This window comes from Oncorhynchus mykiss, chromosome 28 (assembly GCF_013265735.2).
Source record: "Oncorhynchus mykiss isolate Arlee chromosome 28, USDA_OmykA_1.1, whole genome shotgun sequence".
NCBI lineage: Eukaryota > Metazoa > Chordata > Actinopteri > Salmoniformes > Salmonidae > Oncorhynchus > Oncorhynchus mykiss.
In genome coordinates, this window is record NC_048592.1 from 35133241 (window position 1) to 35147494 (window position 14254).

The window sequence follows — 14254 nt, forward strand, 5'->3', positions numbered from 1 at the left end:
CACAATAAAGTTTTGTTTTGTCAGAGAAAGTCCCTCTTTATATCCCAAAAACTCTGTTTTGTTGGCGCATTGTGTTCAGTAATACACTGGCTCAAAGGAGGTCAAAACATGCAGACGAATACATCCTAATAGTACCGGCAAAGTTTGTTGAATCTGGATCCTAACCCATTAGAAACTCAATAGGCATTCAATTGAAAACTACCCACATCAAAAAAATCCCACCTCCTGGATAACTTTTCTTCAGGTTTTTCCCTGCCATATCAGTTCTGTTATACTCATAGACATTATTTTAACAGTTCTGGAAACTGTAGAGTGTGTTCTATCCAAATATACCATTTATATGCATATCCTAGTTTCTGGGCCTGAGTAACAGGCAGTTTACTTTGGGAACATTTCTCATCCAGGCATCAAAAAACTGCCCCCAAGCATACATTAAACTCCCTGTTCGAAGACTGACAATCACATGATTTCATTTAGGATTTTGCAGTGTGACAGGTTTTTGTGAGAGACCATTTTCATCAAAAGCAGCATTGGTTTGTTAGAGATTAGTACTGTAAAGCCACATTGGTACTTGTGCTGATTCACTGAGTAAAGGCGGCAGAGATTGCACACATAAAAACCATGACCACGACGTGAGTTGAACACGCAACCTTCTGATCTGGAGTCAGACGCGCTACCATTGCGCCACGAGGTCATTGACATTTAACATCTTTGGAGAGGATGCCTAGTTCAGATTTTAATGAGTGTATAATTTGGAATGGAGGCCTGGTTCTCTGGGGAAATGAACCATCTGACAATGCCACCACCATCAGCACGTGCCTCTGCCCGGCAGGTTAAGTGTCTGAAAATAAGCAGATGCAGAGCCCAGATAGCTCAGTCGGTAGAGCATCAGACTTTTAATCTGAGGGTCCAGGGTTCAAGTCCCTGTTTGGGCGTTGCTTTAATGTTTACCTTTTCTGGCGCAGGTGTTCTGCTAGCAACCCACCTCGACAACATCCGGTGAAATTGCAGAGCGCCAAATTCAAAATATAGAAATAGTCAATATAAACATTCACAAAAATACAAGTGCTATACATCGGCTTAAAGATGAACTTCTTGTTAATCCAGCCGCTTTGTCACATTTCAAATAGGATTTACTGCGAAAGCCTACCATGCGATTATCTGAGGACAGCGCCCCACTTACAAAAACATATTCCAACCAAGTAGACGAGTCACAAAAGTCATAAATAGCGATAAAATGAATCACTTACCTTTGAACATCTTCATCTGGTTGCAGTCACAAGAGTCCCAGCTCCACAATAAAGGTTTGTTTTGTTCGAGAAAGTCCCTCTTTATATCCCAAAAACTCTGTTTTGTTGGCGCATTGTGTTCAGTAATACACTGGCTCAAAGGAGGTCAAAACATGCAGACGAATACATCCTAATAGTACCGGCAAAGTTTGTTGAAACATGTCAAACGATGTTCATAATTAATCCTCACGTTGTCAATTGTCTAAATAATACATTTTCAACCGGACAATTGCGTATTCAATAGAAATGAAAAACAACGAAGGGCGCGCACTCTGTCACGCGCGCAAACCAGTACTGCATGCTTCCTCAGTCCACTGACAGCAAGGTCTCATTCTTCTTCATTTTTCAGAAAACAAGTCTAAACCAATGTCTAAAGACTGTTGACATCTAGTGGTAGCCATAGGAACTGCAATCTGGATCCTAACCCATTAGAAACTCAATAGGCATTCAATTGAAAACTACCCACATCAAAAAAATCCCACCTCCTGGATAACTTTTCTTCAGGTTTTTGCCTGCCATAAAAATTCTGTTATACTCAGAGACATTATTTTAACAGTTCTGGAAACTGTAGAGTGTGTTCTATCCAAATCTACCATTTATATGCATATCCTAGTTTCTGGGCCTGAGTAACAGGCAGTTTACTTTGGGAACGTTTCTCATCCAGGCATCAAAAAACTGCCCCCAAGCATACATTAAACTCCCTGTTCGAAGACTGACAATCACATGATTTCATTTAGGATTTTGCAGTGTGACAGGTTTTTGTGAGAGACAATTTTCATCAAAAGCAGCATTGGTTTGTTCGTTTCTGTGCGAGATTAGTACTGTAAAGCCACATTGGTACTTGTGCTGATTCACTGAGTAAAGGCGGCAGAGATTGCACACATAAAAACCATGACCACGACGTGAGTTGAACACGCAACCTTCTGATCTGGAGTCAGACGCGCTACCATTGCGCCACGAGGTCATTGACATTTAACATCTTTGGAGAGGATGCCTAGTTCAGATTTTAATGAGTGTATAATTTGGAATGGAGGCCTGGTTCTCTGGGGAAATGAACCATCTGACAATGCCACCCCCATCAGCACGTGCCTCTGCCCGGCAGGTTAAGTGTCTGAAAATAAGCAGATGCAGAGCCCAGATAGCTCAGTCGGTAGAGCATCAGACTTTTAATCTGAGGGTCCAGGGTTCAAGTCCCTGTTTGGGAGTTGCTTTAATGTTTACCTTTTCTGGCGCAGGTGTTCTGCTAGCAACCCACCTCGACAACATCCGGTGAAATTGCAGAGCGCCAAATTCAAAATATAGAAATAGTCAATATAAACATTCACAAAAATACAAGTGCTATACATCGGCTTAAAGATGAACTTCTTGTTAATCCAGCCGCGTTGTCACATTTCAAATAGGATTTACTGCGAAAGCCTACCATGCGATTATCTGAGGACAGCGCCCCACTTACAAAAACATATTCCAACCAAGTAGACGAGTCACAAAAGTCATAAATAGCGATAAAATGAATCACTTACCTTTGAACATCTTCATCTGGTTGCAGTCACAAGAGTCCCAGCTCCACAATAAAGGTTTGTTTTGTCAGAGAAAGTCCCTCTTTATATCCCAAAAACTCTGTTTTGTTGGCGCATTGTGTTCAGTAATACACTGGCTCAAAGGAGGTCAAAACATGCAGACGAATACATCCTAATAGTACCGGCAAAGTTTGTTGAAACATGTCAAACGATGTTCATAATTAATCCTCACGTTGTCAATTGTCTAAATAATACATTTTCAACCGGACAATTGCGTATTCAATAGAAATGAAAAACAACGAAGGGCGCGCACTCTGTCACGCGCGCAAACCAGTACTGCATGCTTCCTCAGTCCACTGACAGCAAGGTCTCATTCTTCTTCATTTTTCAGAAAACAAGTCTAAACCAATGTCTAAAGACTGTTGACATCTAGTGGTAGCCATAGGAACTGCAATCTGGATCCTAACCCATTAGAAACTCAATAGGCATTCAATTGAAAACTACCCACATCAAAAAAATCCCACCTCCTGGATAACTTTTCTTCAGGTTTTTGCCTGCCATAAAAATTCTGTTATACTCAGAGACATTATTTTAACAGTTCTGGAAACTGTAGAGTGTGTTCTATCCAAATCTACCATTTATATGCATATCCTAGTTTCTGGGCCTGAGTAACAGGCAGTTTACTTTGGGAACGTTTCTCATCCAGGCATCAAAAAACTGCCCCCAAGCATACATTAAACTCCCTGTTCGAAGACTGACAATCACATGATTTCATTTAAGATTTTGCAGTGTGACAGGTTTTTGTGAGAGACAATTTTCATCAAAAGCAGCATCGGTTTGTTCGTTTCTGTGCGAGATTAGTACTGTAAAGCCACATTGGTACTTGTGCTGATTCACTGAGTAAAGGCGGCAGAGATTGCACACATAAAAACAATGACCACGACGTGAGTTGAACACGCAACCTTCTGATCTGGAGTCAGACGCGCTACCATTGCGCCACGAGGTCATTGACATTTAACATCTTTGGAGAGGATGCCTAGTTCAGATTTTAATGAGTGTATAATTTGGAATGGAGGCCTGGTTCTCTGGGGAAATGAACCATCTGACAATACCACCACCATCAGCACGTGCCTCTGCCCGGCAGGTTAAGTGTCTGAAAATAAGCAGATGCAGAGCCCAGATAGCTCAGTCGGTAGAGCATCAGACTTTTAATCTGAGGGTCCAGGGTTCAAGTCCCTGTTTGGGCGTTGCTTTAATGTTTACCTTTTCTGGCGCAGGTGTTCTGCTAGCAACCCACCTCGACAACATCCGGTGAAATTGCAGAGCGCCAAATTCAAAATATAGAAATAGTCAATATAAACATTCACAAAAATACAAGTGTTATACATCGGTTTAAAGATTAACTTCTTGTTAATCCAGCCGCTTTGTCACATTTCAAATAGGATTTACTGCGAAAGCCTACCATGCGATTATCTGAGGACAGCGCCCCACTTACAAAAACATATTCCAACCAAGTAGACGAGTCACAAAAGTCATAAATAGCGATAAAATGAATCACTTACCTTTGAACATCTTCATCTGGTTGCAGTCACAAGAGTCCCAGCTCCACAATAAAGGTTTGTTTTGTCAGAGAAAGTCCCTCTTTATATCCCAAAAACTCTGTTTTGTTGGCGCATTGTGTTCAGTAATACACTGGCTCAAAGGAGGTCAAAACATGCAGACGAATACATCCTAATAGTACCGGCAAAGTTTGTTGAATCTGGATCCTAACCCATTAGAAACTCAATAGGCATTCAATTGAAAACTACCCACATCAAAAAAATCCCACCTCCTGGATAACTTTTCTTCAGGTTTTTGCCTGCCATATCAGTTCTGTTATACTCAGAGACATTATTTTAACAGTTCTGGAAACTGTAGAGTGTGTTCTATCCAAATCCACCATTTATATGCATATCCTAGTTTCTGGGCCTGAGTAACAGGCAGTTTACTTTGGGAACGTTTCTCATCCAGGCATCAAAAAACTGCCCCCAAGCATACATTAAACTCCCTGTTCGAAGACTGACAATCACATGATTTCATTTAAGATTTTGCAGTGTGACAGGTTTTTGTGAGAGACAATTTTCATCAAAAGCAGCATCGGTTTGTTCGTTTCTGTGCGAGATTAGTACTGTAAAGCCACATTGGTACTTGTGCTGATTCACTGAGTAAAGGCGGCAGAGATTGCACACATAAAAACAATGACCACGACATGAGTTGAACACGCAACCTTCTGATCTGGAGTCAGACGCGCTACCATTGCGCCACAAGGTCATTGACATTTAACATCTTTGGAGAGGATGCCTAGTTCAGATTTTAATGAGTGTATAATTTGGAATGGAGGCCTGGTTCTCTGGGGAAATGAACCATCTGACAATACCACCACCATCAGCACGTGCCTCTGCCCGGCAGGTTAAGTGTCTGAAAATAAGCAGATGCAGAGCCCAGATAGCTCAGTCGGTAGAGCATCAGACTTTTAATCTGAGGGTCCAGGGTTCAAGTCCCTGTTTGGGCGTTGCTTTAATGTTTACCTTTTCTGGCGCAGGTGTTCTGCTAGCAACCCACCTCGACAACATCCGGTGAAATTGCAGAGCGCCAAATTCAAAATATAGAAATAGTCAATATAAACATTCACAAAAATACAAGTGTTATACATCGGTTTAAAGATTAACTTCTTGTTAATCCAGCCGCTTTGTCACATTTCAAATTGGATTTACTGCGAAAGCCTACCATGCGATTATCTGAGGACAGCGCCCCACTTACAAAAACATATTCCAACCAAGTAGACGAGTCACAAAAGTCATAAATAGCGATAAAATGAATCACTTACCTTTGAACATCTTCATCTGGTTGCAGTCACAAGAGTCCCAGCTCCACAATAAAGGTTTGTTTTGTCAGAGAAAGTCCCTCTTTATATCCCAAAAACTCTGTTTTGTTGGCGCATTGTGTTCAGTAATACACTGGCTCAAAGGAGGTCAAAACATGCAGACGAATACATCCTAATAGTACCGGCAAAGTTTGTTGAATCTGGATCCTAACCCATTAGAAACTCAATAGGCATTCAATTGAAAACTACCCACATCAAAAAAATCCCACCTCCTGGATAACTTTTCTTCAGGTTTTTGCCTGCCATATAAATTCTGTTATACTCAGAGACATTATTTTAACAGTTCTGGAAACTGTAGAGTGTGTTCTATCCAAATCTACCATTTATATGCATATCCTATTTTCTGGGCCTGAGTAACAGGCAGTTTACTTTGGGAACGTTTCTCATCCAGGCATCAAAAAACTGCCCCCAAGCATACATTAAACTCCCTGTTCGAAGACTGACAATCACATGATTTCATTTAAGATTTTGCAGTGTGACAGGTTTTTGTGAGAGACAATTTTCATCAAAAGCAGCATCGGTTTGTTCGTTTCTGTGCGAGATTAGTACTGTAAAGCCACATTGGTACTTGTGCTGATTCACTGAGTAAAGGCGGCAGAGATTGCACACATAAAAACAATGACCACGCTGTGAGTTGAACACGCAACCTTCTGATCTGGAGTCAGACGCGCTACCATTGCGCCACGAGGTCATTGACATTTAACATCTTTGGAGAGGATGCCTAGTTCAGATTTTAATGAGTGTATAATTTGGAATGGAGGCCTGGTTCTCTGGGGAAATGAACCATCTGACAATACCACCACCATCAGCACGTGCCTCTGCCCGGCAGGTTAAGTGTCTGAAAATAAGCAGATGCAGAGCCCAGATAGCTCAGTCGGTAGAGCATCAGACTTTTAATCTGAGGGTCCAGGGTTCAAGTCCCTGTTTGGGCGTTGCTTTAATGTTTACCTTTTCTGGCGCAGGTGTTCTGCTAGCAACCCACCTCGACAACATCCGGTGAAATTGCAGAGCGCCAAATTCAAAATATAGAAATAGTCAATATAAACATTCACAAAAATACAAGTGTTATACATCGGTTTAAAGATTAACTTCTTGTTAATCCAGCCGCTTTGTCACATTTCAAATTGGATTTACTGCGAAAGCCTACCATGCGATTATCTGAGGACAGCGCCCCACTTACAAAAACATATTCCAACCAAGTAGACGAGTCACAAAAGTCATAAATAGCGATAAAATGAATCACTTACCTTTGAACATCTTCATCTGGTTGCAGTCACAAGAGTCCCAGCTCCACAATAAAGGTTTGTTTTGTCAGAGAAAGTCCCTCTTTATATCCCAAAAACTCTGTTTTGTTGGCGCATTGTGTTCAGTAATACACTGGCTCAAAGGAGGTCAAAACATGCAGACGAATACATCCTAATAGTACCGGCAAAGTTTGTTGAATCTGGATCCTAACCCATTAGAAACTCAATAGGCATTCAATTGAAAACTACCCACATCAAAAAAATCCCACCTCCTGGATAACTTTTCTTCAGGTTTTTGCCTGCCATATAAATTCTGTTATACTCAGAGACATTATTTTAACAGTTCTGGAAACTGTAGAGTGTGTTCTATCCAAATCTACCATTTATATGCATATCCTATTTTCTGGGCCTGAGTAACAGGCAGTTTACTTTGGGAACGTTTCTCATCCAGGCATCAAAAAACTGCCCCCAAGCATACATTAAACTCCCTGTTCGAAGACTGACAATCACATGATTTCATTTAAGATTTTGCAGTGTGACAGGTTTTTGTGAGAGACAATTTTCATCAAAAGCAGCATCGGTTTGTTCGTTTCTGTGCGAGATTATTACTGTAAAGCCACATTGGTACTTGTGCTGATTCACTGAGTAAAGGCGGCAGAGATTGCACACATAAAAACAATGACCACGACGTGAGTTGAACACGCAACCTTCTGATCTGGAGTCAGACGCGCTACCATTGCGCCACGAGGTCATTGACATTTAACATCTTTGGAGAGGATGCCTAGTTCAGATTTTAATGAGTGTATAATTTGGAATGGAGGCCTGGTTCTCTGGGGAAATGAACCATCTGACAATACCACCACCATCAGCACGTGCCTCTGCCCGGCAGGTTAAGTGTCTGAAAATAAGCAGATGCAGAGCCCAGATAGCTCAGTCGGTAGAGCATCAGACTTTTAATCTGAGGGTCCAGGGTTCAAGTCCCTGTTTGGGCGTTGCTTTAATGTTTACCTTTTCTGGCGCAGGTGTTCTGCTAGCAACCCACCTCGACAACATCCGGTGAAATTGCAGAGCGCCAAATTCAAAATATAGAAATAGTCAATATAAACATTCACAAAAATACAAGTGTTATACATCGGTTTAAAGATGAACTTCTTGTTAATCCAGCCGCTTTGTCACATTTCAAATAGGATTTACTGCGAAAGCCTACCATGCGATTATCTGAGGACAGCGCCCCACTTACAAAAACATATTCCAACCAAGTAGACGAGTCACAAAAGTCATAAATAGCGATAAAATGAATCACTTACCTTTGAACATCTTCATCTGGTTGCAGTCACAAGAGTCCCAGCTCCACAATAAAGGTTTGTTTTGTCAGAGAAAGTCCCTCTTTATATCCCAAAAACTCTGTTTTGTTGGCGCATTGTGTTCAGTAATACACTGGCTCAAAGGAGGTCAAAACATGCAGACGAATACATCCTAATAGTACCGGCAAAGTTTGTTGAATCTGGATCCTAACCCATTAGAAACTCAATAGGCATTCAATTGAAAACTACCCACATCAAAAAAATCCCACCTCCTGGATAACTTTTCTTCAGGTTTTTGCCTGCCATATAAATTCTGTTATACTCAGAGACATTATTTTAACAGTTCTGGAAACTGTAGAGTGTGTTCTATCCAAATCTACCATTTATATGCATATCCTAGTTTCTGGGCCTGAGTAAATGGCAGTTTACTTTGGGAACGTTTCTCATCCAGGCATCAAAAAACTGCCCCCAAGCATACATTAAACTCCCTGTTCGAAGACTGACAATCACATGATTTCATTTAAGATTTTGCAGTGTGACAGGTTTTTGTGAGAGACAATTTTCATCAAAAGCAGCATCGGTTTGTTCGTTTCTGTGCAAGATTAGTACTGTAAAGCCACATTGGTACTTGTGCTGATTCACTGAGTAAAGGCGGCAGAGATTGCACACATAAAAACCATGACCACGACGTGAGTTGAACACGCAACCTTCTGATCTGGAGTCAGACGCGCCACGAGGTCATTGACATTTAACATCTTTGGAGAGGATGCCTAGTTCAGATTTTAATGAGTGTATAATTTGGAATGGAGGCCTGGTTCTCTGGGGAAATGAACCATCTGACAATACCACCACCATCAGCACGTGCCTCTGCCCGGCAGGTTAAGTGTCTGAAAATAAGCAGATGCAGAGCCCAGATAGCTCAGTCGGTAGAGCATCAGACTTTTAATCTGAGGGTCCAGGGTTCAAGTCCCTGTTTGGGCGTTGCTTTAATGTTTACCTTTTCTGGCGCAGGTGTTCTGCTAGCAACCCACCTCGACAACATCCGGTGAAATTGCAGAGCGCCAAATTCAAAATATAGAAATAGTCAATATAAACATTCACAAAAATACAAGTGTTATACATCGGTTTAAAGATTAACTTCTTGTTAATCCAGCCGCTTTGTCACATTTCAAATTGGATTTACTGCGAAAGCCTACCATGCGATTATCTGAGGACAGCGCCCCACTTACAAAAACATATTCCAACCAAGTAGACGAGTCACAAAAGTCATAAATAGCGATAAAATGAATCACTTACCTTTGAACATCTTCATCTGGTTGCAGTCACAAGAGTCCCAGCTCCACAATAAAGGTTTGTTTTGTCAGAGAAAGTCCCTCTTTATATCCCAAAAACTCTGTTTTGTTGGCGCATTGTGTTCAGTAATACACTGGCTCAAAGGAGGTCAAAACATGCAGACGAATACATCCTAATAGTACCGGCAAAGTTTGTTGAATCTGGATCCTAACCCATTAGAAACTCAATAGGCATTCAATTGAAAACTACCCACATCAAAAAAATCCCACCTCCTGGATAACTTTTCTTCAGGTTTTTGCCTGCCATATAAATTCTGTTATACTCAGAGACATTATTTTAACAGTTCTGGAAACTGTAGAGTGTGTTCTATCCAAATCTACCATTTATATGCATATCCTATTTTCTGGGCCTGAGTAACAGGCAGTTTACTTTGGGAACGTTTCTCATCCAGGCATCAAAAAACTGCCCCCAAGCATACATTAAACTCCCTGTTCGAAGACTGACAATCACATGATTTCATTTAAGATTTTGCAGTGTGACAGGTTTTTGTGAGAGACAATTTTCATCAAAAGCAGCATCGGTTTGTTCGTTTCTGTGCGAGATTAGTACTGTAAAGCCACATTGGTACTTGTGCTGATTCACTGAGTAAAGGCGGCAGAGATTGCACACATAAAAACAATGACCACGCTGTGAGTTGAACACGCAACCTTCTGATCTGGAGTCAGACGCGCTACCATTGCGCCACGAGGTCATTGACATTTAACATCTTTGGAGAGGATGCCTAGTTCAGATTTTAATGAGTGTATAATTTGGAATGGAGGCCTGGTTCTCTGGGGAAATGAACCATCTGACAATACCACCACCATCAGCACGTGCCTCTGCCCGGCAGGTTAAGTGTCTGAAAATAAGCAGATGCAGAGCCCAGATAGCTCAGTCGGTAGAGCATCAGACTTTTAATCTGAGGGTCCAGGGTTCAAGTCCCTGTTTGGGCGTTGCTTTAATGTTTACCTTTTCTGGCGCAGGTGTTCTGCTAGCAACCCACCTCGACAACATCCGGTGAAATTGCAGAGCGCCAAATTCAAAATATAGAAATAGTCAATATAAACATTCACAAAAATACAAGTGTTATACATCGGTTTAAAGATTAACTTCTTGTTAATCCAGCCGCTTTGTCACATTTCAAATTGGATTTACTGCGAAAGCCTACCATGCGATTATCTGAGGACAGCGCCCCACTTACAAAAACATATTCCAACCAAGTAGACGAGTCACAAAAGTCATAAATAGCGATAAAATGAATCACTTACCTTTGAACATCTTCATCTGGTTGCAGTCACAAGAGTCCCAGCTCCACAATAAAGGTTTGTTTTGTCAGAGAAAGTCCCTCTTTATATCCCAAAAACTCTGTTTTGTTGGCGCATTGTGTTCAGTAATACACTGGCTCAAAGGAGGTCAAAACATGCAGACGAATACATCCTAATAGTACCGGCAAAGTTTGTTGAATCTGGATCCTAACCCATTAGAAACTCAATAGGCATTCAATTGAAAACTACCCACATCAAAAAAATCCCACCTCCTGGATAACTTTTCTTCAGGTTTTTGCCTGCCATATAAATTCTGTTATACTCAGAGACATTATTTTAACAGTTCTGGAAACTGTAGAGTGTGTTCTATCCAAATCTACCATTTATATGCATATCCTATTTTCTGGGCCTGAGTAACAGGCAGTTTACTTTGGGAACGTTTCTCATCCAGGCATCAAAAAACTGCCCCCAAGCATACATTAAACTCCCTGTTCGAAGACTGACAATCACATGATTTCATTTAAGATTTTGCAGTGTGACAGGTTTTTGTGAGAGACAATTTTCATCAAAAGCAGCATCGGTTTGTTCGTTTCTGTGCGAGATTATTACTGTAAAGCCACATTGGTACTTGTGCTGATTCACTGAGTAAAGGCGGCAGAGATTGCACACATAAAAACAATGACCACGACGTGAGTTGAACACGCAACCTTCTGATCTGGAGTCAGACGCGCTACCATTGCGCCACGAGGTCATTGACATTTAACATCTTTGGAGAGGATGCCTAGTTCAGATTTTAATGAGTGTATAATTTGGAATGGAGGCCTGGTTCTCTGGGGAAATGAACCATCTGACAATACCACCACCATCAGCACGTGCCTCTGCCCGGCAGGTTAAGTGTCTGAAAATAAGCAGATGCAGAGCCCAGATAGCTCAGTCGGTAGAGCATCAGACTTTTAATCTGAGGGTCCAGGGTTCAAGTCCCTGTTTGGGCGTTGCTTTAATGTTTACCTTTTCTGGCGCAGGTGTTCTGCTAGCAACCCACCTCGACAACATCCGGTGAAATTGCAGAGCGCCAAATTCAAAATATAGAAATAGTCAATATAAACATTCACAAAAATACAAGTGTTATACATCGGTTTAAAGATTAACTTCTTGTTAATCCAGCCGCTTTGTCACATTTCAAATAGGATTTACTGCGAAAGCCTACCATGCGATTATCTGAGGACAGCGCCCCACTTACAAAAACATATTCCAACCAAGTAGACGAGTCACAAAAGTCATAAATAGCGATAAAATGAATCACTTACCTTTGAACATCTTCATCTGGTTGCAGTCACAAGAGTCCCAGCTCCACAATAAAGGTTTGTTTTGTCAGAGAAAGTCCCTCTTTATATCCCAAAAACTCTGTTTTGTTGGCGCATTGTGTTCAGTAATACACTGGCTCAAAGGAGGTCAAAACATGCAGACGAATACATCCTAATAGTACCGGCAAAGTTTGTTGAATCTGGATCCTAACCCATTAGAAACTCAATAGGCATTCAATTGAAAACTACCCACATCAAAAAAATCCCACCTCCTGGATAACTTTTCTTCAGGTTTTTGCCTGCCATATAAATTCTGTTATACTCAGAGACATTATTTTAACAGTTCTGGAAACTGTAGAGTGTGTTCTATCCAAATCTACCATTTATATGCATATCCTAGTTTCTGGGCCTGAGTAAATGGCAGTTTACTTTGGGAACGTTTCTCATCCAGGCATCAAAAAACTGCCCCCAAGCATACATTAAACTCCCTGTTCGAAGACTGACAATCACATGATTTCATTTAAGATTTTGCAGTGTGACAGGTTTTTGTGAGAGACAATTTTCATCAAAAGCAGCATTGGTTTGTTCGTTTCTGTGCAAGATTAGTACTGTAAAGCCACATTGGTACTTGTGCTGATTCACTGAGTAAAGGCGGCAGAGATTGCACACATAAAAACCATGACCACGACGTGAGTTGAACACGCAACCTTCTGATCTGGAGTCAGACGCGCCACGAGGTCATTGACATTTAACATCTTTGGAGAGGATGCCTAGTTCAGATTTTAATGAGTGTATAATTTGGAATGGAGGCCTGGTTCTCTGGGGAAATGAACCATCTGACAATACCACCACCATCAGCACGTGCCTCTGCCCGGCAGGTTAAGTGTCTGAAAATAAGCAGATGCAGAGCCCAGATAGCTCAGTCGGTAGAGCATCAGACTTTTAATCTGAGGGTCCAGGGTTCAAGTCCCTGTTTGGGCGTTGCTTTAATGTTTACCTTTTCTGGCGCAGGTGTTCTGCTAGCAACCCACCTCGACAACATCCGGTGAAATTGCAGAGCGCCAAATTCAAAATATAGAAATAGTCAATATAAACATTCACAAAAATACAAGTGTTATACATCGGTTTAAAGATTAACTTCTTGTTAATCCAGCCGCTTTGTCACATTTCAAATAGGATTTACTGCGAAAGCCTACCATGCGATTATCTGAGGACAGCGCCCCACTTACAAAAACATATTCCAACCAAGTAGACGAGTCACAAAAGTCATAAATAGCGATAAAATGAATCACTTACCTTTGAACATCTTCATCTGGTTGCAGTCACAAGAGTCCCAGCTCCACAATAAAGGTTTGTTTTGTCAGAGAAAGTCCCTCTTTATATCCCAAAAACTCTGTTTTGTTGGCGCATTGTGTTCAGTAATACACTGGCTCAAAGGAGGTCAAAACATGCAGACGAATACATCCTAATAGTACCGGCAAAGTTTGTTGAATCTGGATCCTAACCCATTAGAAACTCAATAGGCATTCAATTGAAAACTACCCACATCAAAAAAATCCCACCTCCTGGATAACTTTTCTTCAGGTTTTTGCCTGCCATATCAGTTCTGTTATACTCAGAGACATTATTTTAACAGTTCTGGAAACTGTAGAGTGTGTTCTATCCAAATCCACCATTTATATGCATATCCTAGTTTCTGGGCCTGAGTAACAGGCAGTTTACTTTGGGAACGTTTCTCATCCAGGCATCAAAAAACTGCCCCCAAGCATACATTAAACTCCCTGTTCGAAGACTGACAATCACATGATTTCATTTAAGATTTTGCAGTGTGACAGGTTTTTGTGAGAGACAATTTTCATCAAAAGCAGCATCGGTTTGTTCGTTTCTGTGCGAGATTAGTACTGTAAAGCCACATTGGTACTTGTGCTGATTCACTGAGTAAAGGCGGCAGAGATTGCACACATAAAAACAATGACCACGACATGAGTTGAACACGCAACCTTCTGATCTGGAGTCAGACGCGCTACCATTGCGCCACAAGGTCATTGACATTTAACATCTTTGGAGAGGATGCCT

At 41.3% G+C, this 14254-nt stretch overlaps 19 non-coding genes across 19 annotated transcripts; 10 read left to right on the forward strand and 9 right to left on the reverse strand.

The window, feature by feature from the left end:
• Positions 1-622: 622 nt before the first annotated feature.
• On the reverse strand, positions 623-694 carry trnaw-cca. The gene has a single exon. It is a non-coding gene; the product is annotated as a tRNA-Trp (tRNA).
• Positions 695-862: 168 nt separating this feature from the next.
• trnak-uuu lies at positions 863-935 on the forward strand. The gene has a single exon. It is a non-coding gene; the product is annotated as a tRNA-Lys (tRNA).
• Positions 936-2181: 1246 nt separating this feature from the next.
• On the reverse strand, positions 2182-2253 carry trnaw-cca. Its single transcript has one exon. It is a non-coding gene; the product is annotated as a tRNA-Trp (tRNA).
• A 168-nt stretch (positions 2254-2421) lies between these two features.
• Positions 2422-2494, forward strand: trnak-uuu. Its single transcript has one exon. It is a non-coding gene; the product is annotated as a tRNA-Lys (tRNA).
• Positions 2495-3740: 1246 nt separating this feature from the next.
• Positions 3741-3812, reverse strand: trnaw-cca. Its single transcript has one exon. It is a non-coding gene; the product is annotated as a tRNA-Trp (tRNA).
• A 168-nt stretch (positions 3813-3980) lies between these two features.
• trnak-uuu lies at positions 3981-4053 on the forward strand. Its single transcript has one exon. It is a non-coding gene; the product is annotated as a tRNA-Lys (tRNA).
• A 991-nt stretch (positions 4054-5044) lies between these two features.
• trnaw-cca lies at positions 5045-5116 on the reverse strand. Its single transcript has one exon. It is a non-coding gene; the product is annotated as a tRNA-Trp (tRNA).
• Positions 5117-5284: 168 nt separating this feature from the next.
• Positions 5285-5357, forward strand: trnak-uuu. Its single transcript has one exon. It is a non-coding gene; the product is annotated as a tRNA-Lys (tRNA).
• A 991-nt stretch (positions 5358-6348) lies between these two features.
• On the reverse strand, positions 6349-6420 carry trnaw-cca. The gene has a single exon. It is a non-coding gene; the product is annotated as a tRNA-Trp (tRNA).
• A 168-nt stretch (positions 6421-6588) lies between these two features.
• Positions 6589-6661, forward strand: trnak-uuu. The gene has a single exon. It is a non-coding gene; the product is annotated as a tRNA-Lys (tRNA).
• Positions 6662-7652: 991 nt separating this feature from the next.
• On the reverse strand, positions 7653-7724 carry trnaw-cca. The gene has a single exon. It is a non-coding gene; the product is annotated as a tRNA-Trp (tRNA).
• Positions 7725-7892: 168 nt separating this feature from the next.
• Positions 7893-7965, forward strand: trnak-uuu. The gene has a single exon. It is a non-coding gene; the product is annotated as a tRNA-Lys (tRNA).
• A 1220-nt stretch (positions 7966-9185) lies between these two features.
• On the forward strand, positions 9186-9258 carry trnak-uuu. The gene has a single exon. It is a non-coding gene; the product is annotated as a tRNA-Lys (tRNA).
• A 991-nt stretch (positions 9259-10249) lies between these two features.
• trnaw-cca lies at positions 10250-10321 on the reverse strand. The gene has a single exon. It is a non-coding gene; the product is annotated as a tRNA-Trp (tRNA).
• Positions 10322-10489: 168 nt separating this feature from the next.
• trnak-uuu lies at positions 10490-10562 on the forward strand. Its single transcript has one exon. It is a non-coding gene; the product is annotated as a tRNA-Lys (tRNA).
• Positions 10563-11553: 991 nt separating this feature from the next.
• On the reverse strand, positions 11554-11625 carry trnaw-cca. Its single transcript has one exon. It is a non-coding gene; the product is annotated as a tRNA-Trp (tRNA).
• A 168-nt stretch (positions 11626-11793) lies between these two features.
• On the forward strand, positions 11794-11866 carry trnak-uuu. The gene has a single exon. It is a non-coding gene; the product is annotated as a tRNA-Lys (tRNA).
• A 1220-nt stretch (positions 11867-13086) lies between these two features.
• Positions 13087-13159, forward strand: trnak-uuu. The gene has a single exon. It is a non-coding gene; the product is annotated as a tRNA-Lys (tRNA).
• A 991-nt stretch (positions 13160-14150) lies between these two features.
• trnaw-cca lies at positions 14151-14222 on the reverse strand. Its single transcript has one exon. It is a non-coding gene; the product is annotated as a tRNA-Trp (tRNA).
• Positions 14223-14254: the final 32 nt, after the last annotated feature.